Raw genomic sequence first — 11,254 nt, 5'->3', positions numbered from 1 at the left:
AAAAAAACAGTGGGTAAGCAAACTGAACAAACTAAGATGAAATGAAATAAACATACAAAAAAAATTGTAAAAAATTTAAAAAATAAAAAATAACTAAAAATAAAAGTAAAATGGGGGGCCCGTCATGCTCTGAAATTTATTGAACTCAGTGTTCAGTCTGGCAGGCTGTAGTGTGCCTAATCGGTGAATGAGATGCTGTTCCTCGAGCTTGCGTTGATGTTCACTGGAACACTGCAGCAAGCCCAGGATAGAGATGTGAACATGAGAGCAAGGGGGAGTGTGGATATGGCAAGCAACCGGAAGCTCAGGGTCCTGCTTGCGGACTGAGCGGAGGTGTTCCGCAAAGCGGTCACCCAGTCTGCGTTTGGTCTCCCCAATGTAGAGGAGACCACATTGTGAGCAGCGAATACAGTATACTACATTGAAAGAAGTACAAGTAAATCGCTGCTTCACCTGAAAGGAGTGTTTGGGGCCTGGAATAGTGAGGAGAGAGGAGATAAATGGGCAGGTATTACACCTCCTGTGATTGCAGGGGAAGGTGCCATAGGAAGGGGACGAGGTGGTGGGGGTAATGGAGGAGTGGACCAGGGTGTCGCGGAGGGAACGATCCCTTTGGAATGCTGACAGGGGAAGGGAGGGGAAGATGCGTTTAGTACTGGTATCACGCTGGAGGTGGCGGAAATAGCGGAGGATGATCCTTTGGATATGGAGGCTGATGGGGTGAAAAGTGAGGACAAGGGGAACCTTGTCACGGTTCTGGGAGGGAGGGGAAGGGGTGAGGGTAGAGGTACGGGAAATGGGCCGGACACAGTTGAGGGCCCTGTCAACAACAGTGGGGGGGAAGTCTCGGTTGAGGAAAAAGGAAATGCTACCTTCCGTGACGGTGCTTCTGATATGACCTCCTTTTTGCGGGATGGGTGTCACCATGGCTGCCATATATTGGAGAAACTGCAAGTTCGCAGAGGAAAGGGGAGTAGCAGAGGGGTCGAGTTGCAGGAGGCACCATCAGCAAAACAAGATGAACAGGCAGTTTCCTTTACCTCTCGGAACAGGAACGCTTCCAGAGACTCAAACTGTCACATCAGGTGGTGGAAGATATCTGCAGCCTCCTAGAAAATTCTGGTGACCTCACATTACTATTGGCTGTGAAAGCGATGACTATTTTGGCAATGTAGTTCATTATCCAATATTGGCTTCATTGATTACTGTTTCATTTTGGTTGGAAGCTCCAAACTTTGTTCTAGCATGTTACCAATTGGACTTTAATAATTTAGCAGGAAGGGGATTGGTCTTGGCTTGATTCCCCCACTAACCTGCCCAAACTCACTGCCAAAGTTCATTTGATACGCATAACGAGCCTCATGAGCAAGGCCCCCATCTCCCAGGAATGTTCAACCCTGCAAAGAGCTCAATATCTCTTTGGGAAAGAAAGCGAAATTGGAGCAAAGCTTTGGCCCTGCGCCCCAAATGTTAGTGTGAAAGAATTACAAAAGGACAATCCCCCCCTGCCTCTCTTCCCCCATCACAGTTAGGCCAAATCCTCAACAACATTAAAACAGAAAGTACTAGAAGTACTTCTGGCAGCATCTGTGGAGCAGAGTTGATGTTTTCAGGCTTTTCCAAGAACAATCCTCAGCTCAATTCCTCAACAGGTGCAGTCCCACCTCCCTGCCAGAATACCCCTGACGCACGGCGTACGCGCTGACGTCACGAGAGCTCGTGGCCGGCGTGTGCGTGAGTGTTGACGTCGCGATGTTTTGAAAGGAGGAAGAGGAGGAAAAAAAGGAGTCGGGGCGGCAGCGGCGAGAGCTGGGGGAGGGGGTGGTGGTGGTTTCCGTGGGCGATTGATGGGCAGTAGAGGCCGTGCAGCCACCGCTAGGCCCGCTCCAAGCGCTAGCAACCAAGTTCGAAAGCAGCGAGGAGTTGGGAGCGGTGTTCGGGCCTCGGTGCCGAGAGCTCTGTGAGCGGGAGAGGCCGAGCGGAATATGAGGGGGGAAAGGTAAGGCCTCAGGCAGCCTGGCTCCAGAGTCACTGTTTAACAGAGACTGAGTGGGAGCAGCAAGGAGATGCGGCACTCAGCATCCCATTGCATTACTTACTACTCATTATGCTGTACGTGTAACAGTTGCACACTTTAAAAAAACGAATATACTGTATATTCTTTAAATTTAATACAAATACAGTAAAATAGTAAATGAAGATTTGGGGCCGATTAGAGACCTTAATGGGGATTTATTTCTGGAGGCATGGGACATGGCCGAGGTACTAAATGAGTACTTTGCATCTGTTTTTACTAAGGAAGAAGATGCTGCCCAAGTCATAGTGAAAGACGAGGTAGTTGAGACACTGGATGGGCTTAAACTTGATAAAGAGGTGGTATTAGATAGGCTGGCTGTACTTAAAAGTTGAATGGCGGAGCAAGCTTGAGGGGCCAAGTGCTCCTGCTCCTAATTCAAATGTTTGTTTTTTTTGTATTCAAGGATACTAAAAGTAAAGGAAGAAATTGCAGAGGCACTGGCCATAATCTTCCAATCCTTAGGTACAGAGGTGGTGCCAGAGGACTGGAGAATTGCAAATCTTCCACCCTTGTTCAAAAAAGTGTATAAGGATAAGCCCAGCAGCTAGTCAGTTTAACCTCAGTGGTGGGAATGCTTTTAGAAAAAATGGCTAGAATTTTACCCCCTGGAGTGGACTGGGAGGCTTGGGGGTGAGGAGGGGTGTAAAATTGAGTGGGAGGTAGGGGATGCTGTTCCTGTCACCTACCTGCCCCTGCTGTTATTTTACCAGTCACGAGTGGGTTGGCAAATGGCCTGCCTGCCCCAGGCCAAATGAGGCCTTTAAGTGGCCAATTATTTGCCACTTAAGGGCCTTCTCCCACCACTGCTGGCATCTTATCAGTGGTGGATGGGGACTTCACCTGAGGAAGCTGTCCAGTAATACTTGGCACTTCCTTGCAGGCTGATAGAAGGTCCTGTCCTGATCGGGCACACTGTGCCCCACGGAGGGGCCACCAAGCAGCACAGGCTGCCCCTGCTGAAACTATCCCCCCTGCCCTAGGCTCCCACCCCCAATTCCCTCACCAGGGCCTAGCTGATCATCCCCAGCGAGGCCCAAATCTCTCTTACCTTCCCAAAGGGTGATGTCCATCAACTTCCCACCTCAGAGGGGTAGAAGCCCTGACCGAGGCCAGTTAGAGAGCTGGGCCTAAAACCTGGCTTGGGTATAAAATTAAAACACGACCCGGGCCCAACCCGACAATAGCCAACCTGGGCCCGAGTCCATATTTTAAAAATATCTGACCCGAAGCTGACACATGTCTGGTTTGGTTGGGTAGCCAGGCTTTACTGCGGAGTCCAGACTGCACATATCCCGCTTTGACGTCCTGAATCTTCATTTGAAGATTACTTCCTGGTAGCATTGTCCACGTCCAGCCTGACCCGAGCCCGAATGCTGGACCCAGAAGAGAGACTCGACCCGAACCCGACACTTGTCACTGGGTCTGGTCGGGTTCGGGTCAGCGCTTTAGCTGGGCCACATAAAATTGCAGCGTGGCTTCCAGGCCTGGCGGAGGCGGGCTCTCCCCTGATTTTTTAGCTGGTAGGCAGGGCCACCACCCCAATGTAAAATTCCCACCAATAATTTGGGACATTAACAGTCACTTGGACAAATGTTGGGGGAAAATTGTGTTGACCTAACTTGATTAAAAAAAACTCAATGAGGTAACAGAGGTGATTGAGGATAATGCAGTTGATGTGGTGTACATGGACTTCCAAAAGGCAATTGATGATGTGCCACATAACAGGCTTGTCAGCAAAGTTAAAGCCAATGGAATAAAAGGGACAATGATAGCATGGATATGAAATTGGCTGAGTGACAGGAAACACAGTAGTTCGGTTGCTTTTCAGGCTGGAGGAAGGAATATCATGGGGATCTGCATTAGGATCCCTGCTTTTCTTGATATATAAACATCCTAGACTTTGGTGCATGGGACACAATTCCAAAATTTGCAGATGACACAAAGCTTGGGAATATTGTGGACTGTGAGGAGGAAAGTGATGAACTTCAAGAGGACATAGACAGGATAGAGGAATGGACAGCCAAGTGGCAGATGAAATTTAATGCCCAGATCATTCATTTTAGTAGGAAGAATGAGGAGAGGCAATATAAAATAAAAGGTACAATTCTAAAGCAGGTGCAGGAGCAGAGGCACCTGAGGGATATATGCATAAATCATTGAAGTGACAGGACAGGTTGAGAAAGCAGTCAATATCGCATATGGGATCCTGGACTTTATAAATACGAGCATAGGGTACAAAAACAAGGACGCTGGCGGCTGCTGATCTCTGCTTGTTCCAGGTCCCGTTTACCGGGTGGTGGCACCCCTCCACCGCCTTTGTTCGGCGGAGAGTTTCATCTGTTGACTTTTTTTTATTAAAATAAAACCACCCAGTTTGTATATTTATGATATACAGCGTTATGATAAACCTGTATAAAACACTGGCTCGATCTCAACTGGAGTATTGTGTCCAGTTCTGGGCACCACACTTTATAAAGGATGTTAAGGCATTAGAGAGGGAGCAGAAATGATTCTTGAGAATGGTTCCGGGGATGAGCAACTTCGGTTACGTGGATAGATTGGAGACGTTGGGGCTGTTCTCCTTGGAGAAGAGACAATTAAGAGGAGATTTGATAGAGGTGCTCAAAATTGTGAGGGGTCTGAACAGACTAGATTGTGAGAAACTTCCCTTTGGCAGAAGGATCCAGTACCAGAGGATACCGATTTATAGTGACAGGCAAAAGAAGCAACGGTGGTATGAAGAACCTTCTTTAAGCAGTGAGTGAGTAGGATCTGTAATGCACTGCCTGAGAGTGTGGTGGAGGCAGATTTAATCGAGGCCTTCAAAAGAGAACTGGATAATTATCTGAAGAGAAAACATTTGCAGGGCTACAGTGAAAAAGCTGGGGAGTGCGACCAGGTGAATTGCTCTTGCAGAGAGCTGGCATGGATATGATGGGCTGAATTGACTCCTTCTGTGCTGTAACCATTCTATGATTCTATGAATTACGTGCTTGAAATCATAAATGTTTCTTACAGAAATTTATACCATTTAAATAAGAGTGGAAAGCATGAAATGAGGTCTTGTGTACATAATAGAGGAAAGTAAAGGACCATTTGGCTGATCCCATGAATACAATTTTGCTAGAAACAAAATGGTATCTTGAAATACAAATTTTTATAAATTTGTAATTGTACAGTGTATATGTGTTTAAATATTTATGTAATTTATAACAAAAAATGCACTTATGTGGTAAAATATAAAAGGCTTACTGAAGAAAAATCTTGAGGCAAAACTATTGCCTATATAAAAATGAATATACTGCAAATGAAAAAGTAGTATTAAATATGTATATAAAAGCATGTATTTGCAGAATATGTGGTTGCAAGTGAGGTGCACAATTGGACCTTAACGTTCAGGTTAAAACGTTCACTTAGAAATAAATCTGCAACCAAATTATTTGGCTAGTGTTAAACGTGCAATTTGTTGCTTTCTAACGTGTAAGATATATGAGCCGATCAGAATGTTTTTTGCCCCATTGAGACTTTACAAATGTGACAGACCCTCTGGATGTTTGACATTTTGTGATGGCTAATTTTCCCACGCCAAGGTGCAAGACTTTCAGTAATATAGTTGCGTGTACGCTGTGAAAATAAGATGTAAGTATAGTTAACTGCAGAGAACTGTTAAAAGTTTATAAGGATTCACTGAGTCATTGGGATTTTTACACTATCTGTGTTGGCACCTGTTGTTGAGTATGGAGACATAGTAAGGAGTGAGATGATGAGAACTCTAAGGGTTGTTTTCCAGATGATGCTTCTGTGTAACCGGGTACTTAAGAGTTTCAAGAAGCATAGGGTTCGACAGATATCTAAAGGCCTCTGATAACTTGATCAACTTTTTAATGTTTAAATCTGGCAGTGTATGTTGGAGAAAGGGGGAGGGCAAGAGAAGCTGAAGCATCGCAACAATCCTGTTCTTGCCCAGATCATTCAAAGCGCCCAGAAACCACATGTGATGTCACTGCTGCAACTTCAGACACCAACTTCTCACTCAAGACCAGGGAGAGAACCTGGGATTTTCCCAATCTGCAGAACATTGACTCATTTACATGATGAGACAGAAACATTTTTCATCAGAATTGCTGTAATGAAGTTTAGGGGTTCATTTTAATAGCTGGGGGTAGGGCAGTGTAGTGGATTGTTCTGTAGATCCATAGGGCATAACTGTCCTGCTGTGTGATGACTCAACTGTACGCTGCCCCCACACCCAACATTTTCTTCTCTCCTAAAGACAGTGAATTGTGCTGAAGTTTATTTCTACAGTTTTCAACTGTCTTTTAATATCTCAAGTAATCATTCTTCATGTATGGGTCTGAGCAGTGACTTGTGAAGCTGCTTAACATTGGCGGCATCATGATCAAACTCAAAATCTATGTTTGTGCAATTTAGTAAATATAGGTGGAACTATTTGGTTTTAAATAAAATACTCCCACTGCACTTTCTGGGCAAGTGCGGGAGATGCAACCCCTGCCCTATTATCTCCCTCTTTCCACCTTCCAGGGCTCCAAACGCTCCTTGCTAGTGTAACAGCGATTTATTTGCTCTTTTTTTCAATGATCTTGTCTACTCTGCATCGGGATGCTCAAATGCAGATGACAGCAGGGTGACTGTTTTGATGAACACCTCCGTTCACTTGTCAAACGTGGCCTGAGTTTCAGTTTGCCTGTCAATTTAATTCTTGGCTTCACTCCCACTTCTAATCTCTGTCCTTTGCCTCCTACACTGTTCCAGTGAAGCTCTGTAAGCTTGAGGGACGAAACCTCACCTTTCAATTACAGTCTTCTGGGTTTAACATTGAGTTCAACAATTATAAGATCTTACCCTCATGCTCCATTTTACGGGCAGCAGTTGGCGATGATTCTGCTATTTTCCATTTACACCTCCTCTAGACCCATCTTTCATTTTTCACTGGTCCAATTCCATCTCCTTTTGCCGTCCGCGGTATCCCTTTTATGATTTTAAACTCTCCTGTGGCGCAGTGGTTAGCACTGCAGCCTCACAGCTCCAGCGACCCGGGTTCAATTCTGGGTACTGCCTGTGTGGAGTTTGCAAGTTCTCCCTGTGTCTGCGTGAGTTTTTCTCCGGGTGCTCCGGTTTCCTCCCACAAGCCAAAAGACTTGCAGGTTGGTAGGGAAATTGGCCATTATAAATTGCCCCTAGTATAGGTAGTTGGTAGGGAAATATAGGGGCAGATGGGGATGTGGTAGGAATATGGGATTAGTGTAGGATTAGTACAAATGGGTGGTTGATGGTCGGCACAGACTCGGTGGGCCGAAGGGCCTGTTTCAGTGCTGTATCCCTAAAACTAAAAACTCAAAAACACCTTAGTGCAGTCCTTCCCTTTTGTTCTCCTTTCCCCCCCCCCAACCACTACCCACACACTTTCCCTGCCTCTGTACTTGGCTAAGATCTAAAATCTCATAAATGAAACACAGAAGGTTGGCATACAGTTACAAGAAGGAATTAGGAAGGGAAATGAAATGTTAGCCTTTATTGCAAGGGATGGAGTATAAAAATTAGGAGGTCTTGCTTGCTACAAGGTGTTTTCATCTTATTTAAGGAGGGATATATTTGCATTAGAGGCAGTTCAGAGAATGTTCACCAGGTTGATTCCTGGGATGAAGGGTTTGTCTTATGATAGGTTTTTTTTATTCGTTCGTGGGATGTGGGCATCACTGGCTAGGCCAGCATTTATTGCCCATCCCTAATTCCCCTTGAGGAGGTGGTGGTGAGCTGCCTTCTTGAACCGCTGCTTTCCTTGGAGTATAGGTACACCAACAGTGCTGTTAGGGAGTTCCAGGATTTTGACCCAGCGACAGTGAGTGAACAGCAATATAGTTCCAAGTCAGGATGGTGTATGGCTTGGAGGGGAACTTGCAGGTGGTGTGTTCCCATGCATCTGCTGTCCTTGTCCTTCTAGGTGGTAGAGGTCACTGGTTTGAAAGGTGCTGTCGAAAGAGCCTTGGTGAGTTGCTGCAGTGCATCTTGTAGATGCTATACACTGCTAACACTGCGTCGATGTGAAGGGAGTGAATGTTGAAAGTGGTGGATTGGGTGCCAATCAAGTGGGCTTCTTTGTCTTGGATGGTATCAAGCTGCTTGAGTGTTACTGGAGCTGTACCCATTCAGGCAAACGGAGAGTATTCCATCACACTCCTATAGGTGGGGAGACAGGCGCTCAGTTACTCGCCATAGAAATCCTAGTCTCTGACCTGCTCTTGTAACCATGGCATTTATGTGGCTGATCCAGTTCAGTTTCTGGACAGTAGTAACCCCCAGGACATTGATAGTGGAGGATTCGGCGATGATAATGCCATTGAACATCAAGGAGAGATGGTTAGTTTCTCTCTGGTCATTGCCTGGCACTTGTGTGGCACTAATGTTACTTGCCACTTATCAGCCCAAGCCTGGATGTTGTCCTGGTCTTGCTGCATCTGGACACTGGTTGCTTCAATATCTGAGGAGTTGTGAATGGTGCTGAACATTGTGCAATCATCAGTGAACAGTCCAACTTCTGGCCTTATGGACGGATGGTCATTGATGACGCAGCTGAAGATGGTTGGGCCTATGACACTACCCCGAGGAACTCCTGCAGTGATGTCCTGGGACTGAGATGATTAGCCTACAACCATTGTCCTTTGTGCTGAGTATGACTCCAACCAGCAGAGAGTTTTCTCCCTGAATCCCATTGACTTCAGTTTTGCTAGGGCTCCTTGATGCCAAGGGCAGTCACTCTCACCTTACCTCTGGAATTCAGCCCTTTTGTCCATGTTTGTATCAGGACTGTAATGAGGTCAGGAGCTGAGTGGCCTTGACGGTACCCAAACAGAGCGTCAGTGTGCAGGCTATTGCTGAGCAAGTACCACTTAATAGTACTGTTGACGATTCCTTCCATCACTTTACTGATGATCGAGGGCAGACCAATAGGTTGGTAATTGGCCCGGTTGGGTTAGTCCTGCTTTTTGTGTACAGGGCATACCTGGGCAATTTTCCACATTGGGGGGTAGATGCCAGTGTTGTAGCTATACTAAAATAAAAACAAGAAATGTTTTCTTTCGTGGGGGGGGGAAATCTAAAAGTGGGGGCATAGTTTCAGAATAAGGTTCTCCCATTTTGGACTGAGATGAGGAGGAATTTCTTCGAGGATCATGAATCTTTTGAATTCTCTTCCCCAGAGAGCAGTGGAGGCTGATTCATTGAATATATTCAAGGCTGAGTTAGACAGATTCTTGAACTTTTGGAAAGTCGAGGGTATGGGGCACAGGCAGGAAAGTGGAGTTGAGGCCATGATCAGATCAGCCATGATCTTATTGAATAGGCGCAGCAGGTTTGAGGGGTTGTATGGCCTATTCCTGCTTCTGTTAAATTCTTTAAATCTGTTAGATTAATTTTTTTCCAGTTCTGATGAAATATCATCGACCTGAAATGTTAACTCAGTTTCTCTCTCCATAGATGCTGCCTGACTTGAGTGTTTCCAGGATTTTCTGTGTTTTTCATTTATAATAGGAAGAATATTGAGGCAATAGAGAGGGTACAGCACAGATTCTTGAATATGCTGCTTGGTATGAGCAAAACTAAGATAGAGTTGTAAAATTTGAGCTTTTTTTTGTTAGAACAGAGGGTCTTAAGGGGTGATTTGGTAGAAGTGTTTAAAATCATTAAGGAATGGGACAGAGTAGATAGAAACAGACTGTTTCCAGTGATTGAGAGGTCTAAAGGAAGCGACACAGACTGAAGATTTACGACTCCGAGCAGGAGGGACGTTTTTACCAAGAGGTTTGTGAGGCTGTAGAATGCGTTACCAGAGTTGGTGATTATAGTAGCAATCCAGTCAACATTTAGGAATGGGTAGTATAGATAGTTGAAGGAAGGGGTAATGATGGGATAGAAGGTAAGTTGTAAGTTAATGAGGATGATGATTAACAGTCTCCTGAAGTTTGCTTGATTAATTTGGGGGTTTGGAGAAGAATTTTCCAGAGGTTTTCCTGAATTGACTATATGTTTTTCCTGTCTTTTTTGCCCCTCAATTGTGCAGTTAAGAGATGGATGCATGGTGTGAATACTTGCAGTGCATTTGGATGGGATGGGCCAATGGATCTGATGATTTGTCACATCCTGTCTTTTTATGCATTTCATGGGATATTAATTGACTCACTTTATTGAAAGGACCATTTAAAAAAGGGTGTGCAGTGAATTAAAATTGTAACACTGCTGCGAGTTGTTGCTGTCAGTTGAAACTACAAATATTTGTAATTTGCTGGTACGTCATAATTTGATTGTAATAACGTTGGAATAATATCCTACAGTAATTTGTAAAAATTTTTCTTTTGTAGGGATGTCTTTCGATGTAACCAACTCTTGCTGCTGCATTGATGTATGATGGGAAAAAAAATTGTTCAATAGGAAATGAAGATAGAGGTACTGGTGAGTATGGTGGCCGCCTTAACAGCAGTTCAGAGAGCACTGAAACCATTGGTGTGATTGTATTTGCTCTCTTTTGCCTCAAGATGCTCTGCAATTGGTATTCCGAAATTATTATTCTTGTATGTTTGATACATGCAATTGTTTAGTTCAGTCGGGGGAGGTGATGGCATAGTGGTAATATTACTGAGCTAATAATTCAGAGGCCCAGACTCTCAAGCCCTGGGGACATGGGTTCGAATCCCACAATGGCAGCTGGTGGAGTTTAAATTCCATTAAGTAATAAAGAAGTCAGGAATTGAAAGCTTGTCTCAGTTATGGTGCCATGATGTTATCATCGATTGTTGTAAAAGCCCATCTGGTTCACTAATGTCCTTTAGGGAAGGAAATCTGCCATTCTTACCTGGTCTGGCCTACATGTAACTTCAGACCCACAGCAATGTGGTTGACTCTTAACTGCCCTCAGAAATGGCCTAGTAAGCCACTCAATTGTCAAGGGCAATTAGGGATGGGCAACAAATGCTGGCCTTGCCAGGGACACTCATCCCATGAAAGAATATATAAAAAATGTTTCTCCCTTTGTCAGTGTTTCGCTCTCTGTCTGATACTCTTGCTCTGGCTGTGTCCTCGTGCGTTCTTGATATCTCTCTCCATGTTTACTGTTTCCTGCCTTTGCACACTGCTTGGGCTGTAAGGACTTTGTTGGAAGAAGAG

The 11,254-nt window shown here is 44.9% G+C and overlaps 1 protein-coding gene across 2 annotated transcripts in view; it reads left to right on the top strand.

The window, feature by feature from the left end:
- The first annotated feature begins 1,759 nt into the window (after nucleotides 1–1,759).
- Nucleotides 1,760–11,254, top strand: part of phf20l1 (PHD finger protein 20 like 1) — a 170,265-nt gene continuing 160,770 nt past the window's right edge. For both annotated transcript variants that reach the window (XM_068031404.1, XM_068031403.1), the window contains exons 1-2: nucleotides 1,760–1,999; nucleotides 10,453–10,543. The gene's annotated coding sequence lies outside the window, so the exon portion shown is untranslated. The remainder of the gene's footprint in view (nucleotides 2,000–10,452; nucleotides 10,544–11,254) is intronic.

Source organism: Heterodontus francisci, chromosome 5 (assembly GCF_036365525.1).
Source record: "Heterodontus francisci isolate sHetFra1 chromosome 5, sHetFra1.hap1, whole genome shotgun sequence".
Taxonomy (NCBI): Eukaryota; Metazoa; Chordata; class Chondrichthyes; order Heterodontiformes; family Heterodontidae; genus Heterodontus; species Heterodontus francisci.
The sequence above is the reverse complement of the archived record's forward strand: the minus strand, read 5'-3'. Positions and strand labels throughout refer to the sequence as shown.